Here is a 13,004-nt window from a genome sequence, read left to right on the forward strand (position 1 = left end):
TATTGTGTGAACCATGGCTAAGGGCTAGAAGCCAACCAAGATCCCCCCAACACTAAGAAGCCGAAGCTTCACTCACATAGGAAATGAGAAAATCGAAGGGGCACTTGTGTTGTTGCTTTGCAATTTCGCTGGATCCATGAACCAGGACTTGAAAGGCCATCTTGGTCACGTCCTAGACATGCTAAGGGAAGGTTCTAACCATGGTTACAGGCCTTAGACCAACAAAGATTCGAACCCTTGCCTTAGAAAAACATGAATCAAGAATCGAGACTCAAACTCGCAACTATGGAAGAAGTTGCTGTCAAGTCTCTTCCTTGCGTGCATGGGCTGGAACCGATGAACCAACATGACCCTAACATACATGTCTAGATGCAGCCTTGAGTGCCTGGAACCGAGCCAACCTCCTGAAATCACAAAACAATCAAACCCGTGAAGCACAAAAGGAGCCGAGAAAATCTGTGCAGGTTTTCGAAAAAAATGTGCTGTCAAATTCGATGATTTCGTGCTTCATGTACATAATATGGTTTAAAAATGTATATATGACTTGATTTATGAGAAAAGAATAACATATACATGCCTGGAAATTTGTTTAAGAAAGAAAACAAACTATACGACGAACACGGCGCGGTGGAGACGTAGTTCCTTTTCTTCCTTGTTTTCTTGATGAAGGCTCACGATTATTAGCTGCTGGTTTATAAGGAATTAAGGGGGAAGGTTATTAATTAAATGAGGAGGTTGAATGGCAGATCAAATCATTCTATCCTAGTTGCTAGTGAGATATGAAATGAGGTGTGATATTATTGGATTGAGGGAGATTTGATAGGTGAGTTGGCCAAGATTTGCTAGCAAAATGGAGGTAAAAATATTGCTTAAATCATGTATTTTAAATCCTTAAAGTTTTATACACCCATTAAGTATTTTAGTGAATTAATAAATTAAATTAGGATAATCATTTCTTGCGTGCATGCCTAAATCTTAAAATAAATTACTAACATGTTAAGTTACAATTTCTTAAATAAAATAGGCCTAGATTAATTTATCCCAATTGGTTACACATTTTAATTTAGGATTTTGATTAATTATTGGCCAAAAAGAACTTATTTACTAACTTACTCCAATTAATTTAATAAATCCTTAAACATTATTTAACATTAAAATAAATTATTCATTGGCTTAAATTAAATTTAGGAATATTTTCTTATTATTAAATTTTATGTCAATACTCCAACTCCATTCCGGCCTCGCGTATTTAACTGAAAAGATAAAACTAAACTTCTGCGATTTAAAATAAATGATCATGACTTAACAAATTTTAAAATGCCTTAAAAACTCCATAAATATAAAAGAAATCATTTTTAATTTAAATAATAGTAATTATGCATGGCTTATACGTAGTCTGATTACCGAGTTCTACAACTCTCCCACCTTAAAAGAAATTTCGTCCTCGAAATTAAAACTTACCGAATAATCCGGGATACCGTCCACATTCTGGCTCAGATTCCCACGTAGCTTCTTCCTCCGAATGATTAAGTCATTTGACTTTTACTAGCTTCACCAGTTTGTTCCGAAGTTTCTTTTCCTGTCTGTCTAAGATTTGTACTGGTCTTTCTTCATAAGACAGGTTTGGAGTGAGCTGCAACGGTTCAAAGTTCAAGACATGCGAAGGATTCGCTATATACTTCCTCAGCATAGAGACGTGGAATACGTTGTGTACTCCGGCCAGATTCGGCGGAAGAGCAACACGATAAGCTAGCGTCCCAACCCTGTCGAGGATCTCAAATGGTCCGATGAATCTCCGACTAAGCTTTCCTTTCTTCCCCAACCGCATGACACCTTTCATAGGTGCTATCTTCACGAAAACATGGTCGCCAATGGCAAACTATAGATCTCTCCTCCTCTGATCCGCATAACTCTTCTGTCGACTCTGAGCAGCCCTCAACCTATCACGGATCTTGACTACTACATCGGTAGTCTGCTGAATAATCTTCGGACCCAATTATGATCTCTCTCCTACTTCATCCCAATGAATAGGCGATCTGCACTTATGACCGTACAGTGCTTCATATGGAGCCATACCTATAGACGACTGAAAACTGTTGTTATAGGTGAACTCTACCAATGGCAACTTCGACTCCCAACTCTCTGACAAATCGATGACACATGCACGGAGAAGATCCTCCAAAATCTAGATAATTCTCTCTGACTGCCCATCTGTCTGAGGGTGGAAAGCTGTGCTAAACAACAACTTTGTACCCATAGCCGAATGCAAACTCTTCCAAAATGAGGAAGTGAATCTAGGATCTCGGTCAAACACTATAGAAACGGGGATACCATGAAGTCTGACTATCTCTCGGATATACAACTCTGCATACTGAATCATGGCGAAGGTCGTCTTAATAGGCAAGAAGTGCGCTGATTTGATAAGACGATCAACAATCACCCAGATAGCGTTTGATCCTCTGACTGACTTCGGCAAACCGACCACGAAGTCCATGGTAACATTCTCCCACTTCCACTCGAGAATAGGAAGAGGCTTGAGCATACCTGCTGGTCTCTGATGCTCCGCTTTCACTAGCTGACACGTCAGACACTCGGATACCAAACGTCTGATATCCTTTTTCATTCCGGGCCACCAATACAATAACTGCAGATCTTTGTACATCTTCGTACTCCCAGGATGAATAGAGTATGGCGACATGTTTGCCTCAGATAAGATATCTGCTCAAATAGAATCGCTGCTAGGAACCCACATTCTGTCTCGATATCTCACAATACCGTCGCTAACTGTATACAAGATACTGCTCTTGGCCTCATCTCTCTGCTTCCACTTTGCCAACTGTTCATCTGCTGGCTAACCACTGCGAATACGGTCTAGAAGAGAAGACTGAATCGTCAAAGTAGATAGACGAGGAACTCTACCTCGAGGATAAGTTTCTAGATCAAACCTATGCATCTCAGACTGAAGGGGTCTCGGAATCACCAAATGAGCCATCACTGCGACTTTCCTGCTCAATGCATCTGCCACTACATTAGCCTTGCCCGGGTGATAGCTAATGTCACAGTCATAGTCTTTCACTAGCTCCAACCAACGCCTCTGACGCATATTCAACTCTTTCTGCGTAAAGAAGTACTTGAGGCTCTTATGGTTGGTAAAGATCTGGCATTTCTCTCCGTACAAATAATGCCTCCAAATCTTCAAGGCAAATACTATGGCTGCCAACTCTAGATCGTGGGTAGGGTAGTTCTTCTCATTGATTTTCAATTGATGAGAAGCATAAGCTATCACCTTTCCATGCTGCATCAACACTGCGCCTAAACCGAACTTCGAAGCACCGGTATACAAAACAAAGTCTCCGGGCCCTGACGGCATGGCCAGTACTGTGCTGAGATAAGAGCTTGCTTCAAAGTATTGAAGCTCTTCTGACACTCATCGCTTCACACAAATTTCGCATTCTTCTTTGTCAACGACGTGAGTGGAACTGCGATAGAGGAGAATCCCTGAAAAAACTTCCGATAATATCCTGCTAGCCCAAGGAAACTACGGATCTCTGATGCATTCTGCGGCACGACCCAATCTCTGACTGCTGCAACTTTCGCTGGGTCTACCTCAATACCGCTGCTAGAAAAAATGTGGCCTAAGAACACCACTTTCTCTAACCAGAACTCACACTTACTGAACTTCACGAATAGCTGGTGCTTCTGTAAGGTCTGCAAAACTGCGGTCAGATGTCTGTTGTGCTCCTCATGATTCTTTGAGTAGACGAGAATGTCGTCTATGAATACTATCACGAACTGATCAAGGTACGGCTGAAATATGCGATTCATGAGATCCATGAAGATCGCTGGCGCATTCGTCAAACCGAACGGCATCACAAGTAACTCAAAGTGGCCATAACGAGTCCTAAAAGCAGTCTTGAGAACATCGGCGTCTTTCACCCTCAACTGGTGATAACCAGAACGCATATCAATCTTTGAGAATACTGAAGCTCCCTGCAACTGATCAAAAAAATCTTCAATCCTCGGAAGTGGGTATTTGTTCTTCATTGTAACCCTGTTCAACTCCCGATAGTCAATGCAGAGCCTCATCGAACCATCCTTCTTCTTCACAAATAAGACTGGCGCGCCCCATGGTGAAAAACTCGGGCAAATGAACTCTTTGTCAAGAATTTCCTGAATCTGCTTCTTGAGTTCTGCCATCTCTGTCGGTGCTAATCGGTACGGTGCTTTTGAGATCGGTGCGGTCCCTGGCATAAACTCAATAGAAAACTCCACTTTCCGCATGGTGGCATACCAGAGACGTCGCTAGGAAACACGTCTAGAAAGTCCCTAACAATTGGGACATCGGAGGCTGACTGACTGGGTGCTTTGGGAACAGATACAAAAGTTGCTAAAAACGCTCGACACCCTCTACGCATGAGCTTCCTAGCCTGGACACAAGGTATAATACGCGGGGAAAGTACCTGTCTGGTTCGAATAAGAACTGCTCTCTCCCAAGAGGTCGGACTAGAACAGATCTCCGGTGGAAGTCAATGAAAACTCTGTTCCTTAATAGCCAGTCCATACCCAGAATGATATCAAATTCTGGCATCGGCAATACGATAAGATCCGCATAAACAAGATTACCATGAAGTTTGAGGTCTATTCCTCGGATCACATTAGTAGCTATCATCTCCTCTCCAGAAGGCAGTACTACTGAATACGCTATATCTAGCCCAATGGTCTTGACCTTGAGGAAATTCACAAAGGTCTTCGAAATGAACGAATGAGTAGCCCCTGAATCTATCAAGGCATTTGTAGCTGAACCAGCTATAAAAATTCTCCCTGTCAAGAGCATCGTCTCCGGGTTTGTTTCCGCTGCGTGAAGAGAAAAAATCTGCCTTAGGTGGGCAGACTCCCCTGAGGGCAATTCTTCAGTAAGTGGTCAGGATTACCACACTTGTAGCACATCCCGGAACCATACCTACAAACTCCGGTATGGCGGGGTGAGCACTTGGCACAGACTGGGTACTCCAAGGTCCTCGGGACTACACGTCTTTGCTGCTGCTGTCCTCTGCTCTTGGATGGGTCGTGGAAAAGCTTCTTACTCTGATGTTGCTGATGAGGAGGGCGATGCGGATCTTGGACTGGTCGTTTGCCCTGGAGATCTCTCTCAATATCATTCTGATCCTGCTCTGCAGCTAGAGCTCTAGAGACAGCGATATCAAAGGTAGTAGGGCCAGACACCCTAACATCACGGCGCAAGATCGGTCGTAGACCATCCATAAATTGTCTTAACTTGGCTCCAGCATCGTTTGCAATCAGTGGTACGAAATGGCAACCCCTCTCAAACTTACGGATAAACTCTGTAACAGTCATGTCTCCCTGCCTCAGGGTCATAAATTCCCTGGTCAACCTGGAATGCACTTCGTCAGTAAAATATTTGGAGTAGAATACCTCTGTAAAGCGCGTCCAGCTCAGAGTGGCCAAATTCAGGGCTACAGATGCTTCTTCCCACCACAAGCAAGCATCTCCTCCAAACAGATAGGTCGCACAACGAACCCTATCCTCATCTCCAAGCTCCATGAATTCGAAGATAACCTCAAGGGACTTAATTCAGCCCTCGGCAATCATAGGATCTGCCATCCCTGAGAACTCCTTCGGTCTCATCTTCATGAACCACTCATAGGTAGCCTCAAGTCCCGTCTGCCTGGCTACACCAGCATTGTTCCCCACAAATTGTGCGAAGAACTGTGTCATTCCGGAAAACATCTGGGCGTTCATGTCCGGTGGAGGGGGTGGTGGTAAATCTCTCTCTTGCCTATGATCCTCACCGTCCTCATGACGATGCTCATCATCTCTCACGCGCTCAGGAATGCGTCTAGGAGGCATGCTGTTCCATACATATAACCCATGTAACCAACATGCATAATTCCATTATCTCTTTTAATTTAAACAAATACTGCATAATCATAGTCTTGACATAAAACATTTCATGAAAACATGCTGTTAAAATATTTCATGTTTTAAACAAAATGCGTAAACGTAAAACTTACAGAACGAAGACGTGACTTCGTGAGCTTCTCGAGATCAGTAGTAGTACAACTCTTTACAAGAACATAGGCTCTGATACCAACTGTAGAGGCCCGTATTTCGTATTTGTAAATATGCGGAATTATTTAAAAATTTTCTCTTTAAATAAATAACATGCATCATACATAAAATAAACTGATAAATGGATTTAACTTTAAAATAACAACGGAAGTTAATATTGTGTTTCAAAACAACAACTTAAAAATTATTCGACATATTAAAACTGATTTTGAACATAAAATAGTGAATAAACTGAAACATGAGGTCCTCGGGTTCCTACTCCTGCTGACCCAAGCTAGCTCACTGGTCCCCACCGTCAGTCTCAACCTCATCAAGACCTAAATCAAGTCTAGTGAGTCTAAAGACTCAGCATGCATATATCGTGAATAACAAGTAAATATATCATAAAATTTTGTGTAACGTAAAAATATCGTATCATAAAGCGTAAGGTGAAAATCATGTCATGAGTAATTATAAATACGTGCATATCTGAAAATCATACGTAAAAACTTTGCTCGATAGAGCTCTGTCATAACATATCATATCGTAATTTTTGGTAGAGATAATATTTCTACGCAAGTGGCCCGTAACATAACATGAGCGTTTGATCAGACTAAACCACAGTATACTGGCGGTATAGATCACCACAGCCCTTGGACTGGATATCCGTACCCATAAATAATCGTTAACCGGTCGTAAGTCACCGGGTGAAGCAATCCCATAAGCGTAAGGTGGTCACAAGTCATATCGCATATATCTCAAAAATAAACATTTTATATTTTATGCACTTAATATAATTATAACCCTGTTTTACCGGGTGAGTTGGATCGTTCCCAGGCTTGCTGCGACCAAATTCTAACAGAGAAACATGCAAATAATCTTGAATTGACAAAGACTTCATAACCGAGCCAAAAACGAGACAACTACGCCCAATAAACTTAGTATTCAACCATGGCTTCGTACAAACCCAAACCGACATGAACCATCGTTTAGCAATGATTAAAATACACCTGAAATAGTGGAAAACATAACCCTAGGGCTGTAATACATGAAAAATGTGAATGGAGGCCAAAATCATGAAACGATCTTTCGAGAGTCACTTTGGCACATTGCACCGTAAATTCTCGTACGACTTCTAAACTTAACCAAATCACAAACGGCCAAAAACATGACCTTCCTAACTCATTGAGGTACTGTTCAGTCCAAGGCCATAGGCTAAAAGCCAACCAAGAACTCAAACATGACCACTGAACCAAAGCCATGCTGCTGTCAAATGCGCGATGGCAGCAGCTGTGCTTGCTGTGCTTCGTTTAAGAGGCTGATGGTCATTGGGGCTTGAACCACCGACCAAAGTCTCGTACCAACATCCCAAGATGTGACTTGAACCATGGCTAAGGGCACTTGGTCAACCACATGTAAGGCTTGAGATTCATTAGTCTTCATTGATGTGATATTCGAAGATATGAGAATGCATGACAGGTAATGAGAGGCATTAAATGAGATTAGGAAGGATTGCATAAAGTCTAGACCGCACCCGCGCTACGAACAAGACCGCACCCGCGGTTGATGGACAGAAAGTTGGCTATTTTTACAGTAGGGTCACCGCACTCGCGGTCCAAGAAAGAGTGCACCCGCGTTTGATGGACAGAGAGTTGGAAATTATTTACAGAAATGACACCGCACCCGCGGTGCAGAACTGACCGCCCCCGCGGTCGACGTTTATGCAAATGTGGATGGACCGCCGAAGCTTGAGCGCAGCCGCGGTTCATGAACTACCGCACCCGCGGTCATACGTGTTACTTGAAAAATATGACACTTGCCCCTCAACATGCAAGATATATATATGACTTGTACGTCCTTTCTTCATTCTTCACCTGCGTTCAGAATTCCTCAACTCTCATTATAGCTTAGATTTTGAATTGCGAAAGATCGAGCCACCCGAATTTCGATCCGAATTTGGTTCCGTACTCCTCTTGTTACCATCTACAAAAGGATGTAAGTATTTCTACATTTCAACATGTTTTGAAGTTGAGATATTGGAAGAAATCAGATATGATTATTATTAGATGTTCTTGAGATTATAAGCAACGTATATTCGCAACAGGATCAAAGAACGGACATCTCATGATATTATTATTATTTTTCAGCACATATATGAATGAGATTTTACAGATTTTGAGGTTAAGGAACATATTAGTGATGATTATGAGTTATTGTTATGATTATTGATGTTTGAGATGACCGATATCGCAAGATTACGCCGTTATGCCGTTGAAATGTACCGAGATTGAATATTGATCCGTATGTGTATTGAATTGAGTTAGAGATTGATAGAATGCATCTTGAATATGTCATTTCAGATTAATATTGGCAGATTCGACATCGAGACTTCGACTACGACAGATTGTTCGACGAAAGGTATAATTCATGTTTTGTTTGGGGAGACACAACTCAAATGAGATTCAATTTGAGTTTCCCAACCAAATCACATACTAGAATTGTTGTCTATCTTTTGATATGATTTTGATTTGTTTATGGACTTATATTCTAATTCCTTGATATGATGATGTCTTGTTTATAGATTTATATTCAAGCATTTGAGATAGGAGAGTCATTGGCAGACTTGTCAAACTAGACGTTCGGTGGTATCGACGCTTCGAATCAGATTTAATCCGATTGTAGACATTCGATACAAACAGGGCCGAAGTCTAGGAATAAGACGTACAGTTACCCTGATTGGGAGGGTAGGTGACAGACAGTGACGTCTTATTCACACCGGGATCCCTAGAGTAGAGTCGGGTCGAGTCAAGACATGATTTGATTTGAATTGCATGCTCATATAGATTGATTCATAGACTATGGAACCCATTTTTATTGCTTTCATGCATGAATTATGATTATGTATTAGCATGTATACATGTTTTATACTAGGATTTGTTCTCACCGGAGTTTTCGGCTGTTGTTATGTCTGTATGTGTGCATAACAACAGGTGGCACAGGATCTTGGTCACGATAGAGATGAGTTCGAGATAGCGTGGTGACATCGGGCGCAGAAGAGTACTAATTGTTTCTTACTAGACTTGTACTACTTGTGGTTGTAGTTTTTATTAAACACTGGTTTATATGAATGTATTAGAACAAGACATGTAATTATGTTTATTGAAATAAAATGAAGAACTTTCTTGTGCTATTTATATACATTTGAATTAATAATAAAAAGCAAAATTTTGACCCACATTTTTTAATAAAGATCCGAGTAATTCCGAAAAGAATTGATTTAGAGCCCGGGTCCCCACAACAGGTGGTATCAGAGCAGTAGGTTCTGTAGACTGAGATAGAATAGAATGAGTGGGGTAGATCGAGTCTCCTTCCTTGTTTTTGATGCGCTAGCATGATTTATTGCTTTCCCTATTACATGTTGTATTGTTATTTGAATTGAATTACAGCATGTAGTTGTAAAGACTGAATCAGAACCGATTCTTGATCAGAGGTATATGATCAGAGGAGGGCTGAGACAGATTGTATAGATTGTATACTAATCTGTTTGATAATCAGATATGCCGCCTAAAAGAATACCGCAACCAGCTGCAGGTCAAGTTCTAGAACAAGGTAGTACGTCAGGTACTCACATGGATGTTACTGCGACACCAATGGAGACTTTGTTGAAGAGGTTTCAATCATTCCAACCACCTACCTTGAAGGGCAGAGAAAATGCAGTGGATTGTGAGAGCTGGTTAGACGATATAGAGATGTTGTTTGAATCTCTGGCTTATACAGACGAACGGAGAGTGAAGTTGATTGGGCATCAATTACACGAAGTGGCAAAAAGTTGGTGGCTTACAACGAAACGAGCCCTGGAGCATAGAGGTATCGATATTACTTGGAAAGTATTTAAAGATGAATTTTATCAACGTTTCTTTCCAGTGTCGTATCAAAAAGGCAAAGGGGCCGAATTTGCCAATTTGAGACAGGGGCAGTGGAACATAGAAGAGTATGTTGCCAAGTTTTCTTCTTTGCTCCGATTTGCGCCACACGTGGCAGGAAATGACGAAGCGGTCGCGGACCAGTTCATCAATGGTTTGAACCCGGATATTTTTACTTTGGTGAACACGGGAGGACCCAACACCTTTTCTGATGCACTGAACCGAGCAAAGGGAGCAGAGGCTGGCTTGATCAGGCAGCGAGGAGCTTCTTAAAGTGCTCAGAGTCAGAGACCGCCACAGCCCACCGCCCAGTTTCCACCACCTCCTCCTCGATTTGATAGTGGAAGCAGTAGTAGTGGCAAGAAGGATTCTTTGAAAGTTAAGGGTAAGCAATTTAAGAGATCAGGGAGCAGTTCGTCGAGCTCCAGTGGGTCACGACAGAGAGGTCCTGGCCAGAGTGCAGAGTATATTGGTGTTTATTGCAGTTCTTGTGGGGGCAGGCATGCCACTGAGCAGTGTCAGGGAGTTATGGGCCGATGCAATATTTGTAAACAGCAGGGACACTTTGCCAGAGTCTGTCCACAGAGAGGTGCACAGCAAGCTCAGAGTATTGGGGCGTCTGGTTCAGTATCTCAGCCGGAGCGGGAAGCATCATCTGTTCATTCCTTCCAGCCACCACCTGCACCGTCCCAGACAGCAGGCTCGAGTGTTCGCACCGACAGAGGAGCAGGCCCAGAATGCGCTAGATGATGTGATTGCAGGTAACTGTTTTCTTTGCGGTTATCCTGCATATATGTTGATAGACACAGGTGCATCCCATACATTCATTTCTGAACATTTTGCATTGACACATGCATTGCATGTCGAGTCATTGTCTACTGTAGTATCTATTTCTTCTCCGTTGGGAAGTGGTCTGATATATGTGACTTCAGTTAGACATTGTATACTATAGTTTGAGGGGCATGAGATTGATTTAGACTGTGTTGTGCTTGGTTTATCTGATTTTGATTGTATTGTTGGGATTGACATGTTAACCAAGTACAGAGCTACTGTAGATTGTTTCCAGAAGATTGTCAGGTTCAGACCAGAGATGGCTGACGAATGGAAATTCTACGGTAAGGGTTCCAGATCTCGGATTCCCTTAGTATCTGCTTTGACTATGAGTAGATTGTTGCAAAAAGGAGCAGAGGGATTCCTTGTCTATTCTGTAGATCTACAGAAATCGAGCCCGGCATTGGCAGATTTGCCAGTAGTACGGGAGTTTGCAGATGTATTTCCTGATGAGATTCCAGGGTTACCCCCAGCCCGAGAGGTAGATTTTAGCATTGATCTTATTCCAGGTACCGTTCCTATTTCGAGAGCTCCGTATAGAATGGCACCTATTGAGTTGAAAGAATTGAAGGCACAGTTAGAAGATTTGCTAGCCAAGGGATATATCAGACCCAGTGTATCTCCTTGGGGCGCACCAGTGCTATTTGTGCGAAAGAAAGATGGTTCGATGCGATTGTGTATCGATTACAGGCAACTGAACAAGGCAATGATAAAGAACAAGTATCCTTTGCCTCGCATTGATTACTTATTTGATCAGTTGCAGGGATCATCTGTTTATTCTAAGATTGATTTGAGATTGGGATATCACCAGCTGAGAGTTAGAGATGTTGACATACCGAAGACAGCATTCTGAACCAGGTATGGACATTATGAGTTTGTTGTCATGCCTTTTGTTTTAACGAATGCTCCAGCGGTGTTTATGGGGTTGATGAACCGTGTCTTTCAGAGGTATTTGGATGAGTTTGTGATTGATTTTATTGATGATATCTTGGTTTATTCTAAGAATCTGAATGAACATGCCAATCATTTAAGAATTGTGTTGCAAACATTAAGAAATGAAAGATTATTTGCTAAACTGTCAAAGTGTGAGTTTTGGCTGAGACAGGTTGTCTTCTTGGGTAATATAATATCCGGGGACGGTATTTCTGTAGATCCGAGTAAAGTTGAAGCTATGATCAGTTGGCTGAGGCCGACTTCTGTGCTAGAGATACGCAGTTTCATGGGTCTGGCAGGATACTATAGACGATTCATTAAAGATTTTCCAGTATTGCGAAGCCAATTACCCAGTTAACACAGAAGAATGCGCCATTTGTGTGGTCTGAGGATTGTGAGTCTAGCTTTCTAGAGTTGAAGAAGAGGCTGACCAGTGCACCTGTCTTGATGATTCCTTCAGGTACTGGCGATTTCGTTGTATATTGTGATGCATCCCACAGAGGGCTAGGATGTGTTCTTATGCAACGAGGTCATGTGATCGCATACGCCTCGAGACAGCTGAAGCCCCACGAGATTCGATACCCCATTCATGATCTTGAATTGGTGGCGATCGTATTTGCATTAAAGATTTGGCATCATTATCTTTATGGCAAGAAATTTGAGATCTACTCTGATCACAAGAGCCTGAAGTATCTGTTTTCTCAATTAGAATTGAATATGAGACAGCGTAGATAGCTCGATTTATTAAAAGATTTTGATTGCGAGATCAAGTACTATCTAGGGAAGTCAAATGCCGCAGCAGATGCCTTGAGTCGAAAGGTATGTGCCCTATCCTTATCGACGATAGGTGTTTCGAATTTAGTTGAGGATTGCTGTTTGTCTGGTTTAGCATTTGACACAGATAGTAGACCGCTGAGACTTGCTACGATTCAAGTTGAGCCGGATTTGATTTTGAGGATTAAAGAGGCACAAAGAACTGATCAGAATGTACAGAAGTCGATTCAGATGGTCAGATCAGGACATCAGTCTGAATATCAGGTACATGATTTTGTTCTGTATGTGAATAACCGTCTTGTAGTTCCAGATGTTTCAGACTTGAAACAACAGATTTTGTCAGAAGCGCACTGTAGTCGGTTCAGTATTCATCCTGGTGGCAGGAAGATGTACAATGATCTAAAGACACAGTTCTGGTGGAAACAGATAAAGTCAGACATTGCCGAATTTTTGTCTAAGTGTTTAAATTGCCAA

Source organism: Primulina tabacum, chromosome 2 (genome assembly GCF_025594145.1).
Source record: "Primulina tabacum isolate GXHZ01 chromosome 2, ASM2559414v2, whole genome shotgun sequence".
NCBI classification, from domain to species: Eukaryota; Viridiplantae; Streptophyta; class Magnoliopsida; order Lamiales; family Gesneriaceae; genus Primulina; species Primulina tabacum.